This window comes from Octopus sinensis, linkage group LG13, assembly GCF_006345805.1.
Source record: "Octopus sinensis linkage group LG13, ASM634580v1, whole genome shotgun sequence".
Classification (NCBI taxonomy): Eukaryota; Metazoa; Mollusca; class Cephalopoda; order Octopoda; family Octopodidae; genus Octopus; species Octopus sinensis.
In genome coordinates this window covers 27154789-27156969 of record NC_043009.1, presented here as the reverse complement: position 1 = coordinate 27156969, position 2181 = coordinate 27154789, and positions in this window count along the sequence as shown.

Here is a 2181-nt window from a genome sequence, read left to right as displayed (position 1 = left end):
ATAGATCAGAATTATAATATGCAAACTTAATTAATTATTTACTATTAACATTACAAAAGCAGCAGGCCGGATTCGTAAAAGAAACGAAACCGTGTGTCAGACCCAGCTATTCTTTGTAAGCTTAGTCCTTATTTTATCAATGTCTTTTACCGAACCACTAAGTTACGGCGGGGGCGGAGTTATCATAAACACACTAGCATCGGTTATTAAACGATGGCAGGGGGACAAACACAAACACACATACATAAATGTGTGTGTGTGTGTGTGTGTGTGTGTGCGAGCCTGTGCGTGCGTGTATGTGTGTGTATACAACGGGCTTCTTTCAGTTCCTGTCTACCAAATCCACTCACAAGGCTTTGGTCGACCCGAACCTATAGTAGAAGACACTTGCTCAAGGGGCCACGCCGTGGGGATGAACCTGGAACCACGTGGTTAGGAAGCAAGCTTCTTACCACACAGCCACTCTTAATCCTGTTTCTTACATTTTGTTCTACGGCGTCCCATAATTGAAGTATAAACTCTCTTTCACCTTGGACCGCACAATACCGGTGATGAGATGTAGCGGCCTTCACACTTCCCTACGGTGTCCCATAAGTGAAGTATACCGGTGATAAGATATCGCGGTCTTCGTACTTCTCTACTTTATAGTATATGTCTTACCACCTATATATTAAAGGAATGCAGAGGAAATAACTACTCTCGCTCGCTTTACTTTTCACCCGATGATTTTAATTATCAGCTCTGTGTTTTTCTTCTTGTGATAATATGAATCAGTAATTAAAGTATCAAAACGACATAATTAGACAAAATGACATCCCTTAAGTGAACCACAAATATCTGAAAATAATTGTCCTGAAATTATTTTCAAAACGGCACCACCACCATTAAAATGAAGGAAACGTTGGCTCAATCAATCGTACCGTCACTATTTTCTTTCCTTCTCTCTTTTTTTGTTAATAAAAAGAAAAATGATGGTCAAGCTAAAAACTAAACATACACCTCAGTAACACCGGAAATTTGACAAGAGAAAAATTTTGACTTCGGGACGACAAGGAAGTAATAAACTGAAGTACTGTAGTATTGAATCAATAAACAGTCATTCGCTACTGCATTTAGAAATTATTATCATTTTTATTATTATTATTGAGTGAGAGAGCAGTGCATGCCATCAAAGTGACACTGGGGTAAAATATACGAAGCCCAGTATACCCATCATGACTACCCGTCTGATAAGGGTACACCAGGCACATGCATCACAACCATATGTGCGCGACATGGTGATCTCATATCAAGTTAAACAGCACATGACCTTGCAGGTGGGGCCCAGTTAGAATGAATTTTCTTCAGGTTAAGTAGCCCATCCCGCTCAAAAGGTCCCTGAATAAGGGTTGTTTAAGGATGTTGAAAGAACCACCCATGTTTCCAGAGGGGAATTATTCAAACCCCAAAGAATCCCTCTCAGCACATGGCTATGATGCTCCCCCGCTACTTCTGCTCATGATCAGAGATGCACATATCGTCAGCCACTAAGGGACATGCTCAACTGGTTAAGGTCAAACAACTGACAAGCAAATCTGTGGTATTAAGCAGAATATTTGCTGTAGCCCATCTTTTATACCAAGACAAAACAATGTACATGATAACACTTCCAATCAGTTAAGATCAGAAGCCATGAGAGTCACTGCCTGGTACTGCATCAGGGCATTTATTATTATTATTATTATTATTATTATTATTATTATTATTATTGAGTGAGAGAGCAGTTCATGCCATCAAAGTGACACTGGGGTAAAATATACGAAGCCCAATATACCCATCATGACTACCCGTCTGATAAAGGTACACCAGGCACATGCATCACAACCATATGTGCGCGACATGGTGATCTCATATCAAGATAAACAACACATGACCTTGCAGGTGGGGCCCAGTTAGAATTTTCTTCAGGTTGAGTAACCCATCCTGCTCAAACGGTCCCTGAATAAGGGTTGCTTTAGGATGTTGAACGAAACACCTATGTTTCCAGAGGTGAACCATTCAAACTCCAAAGAATCCCTCTCAACACATGGCCATGATGCTCCCCCACTACTTCTGCTCGTGATCAGAGATGCACATATCGTCAGCCACTAAGGGACATGCTCAACTGGTTAAGGTCAAACAACTGACAAGCAAACCTGTGGT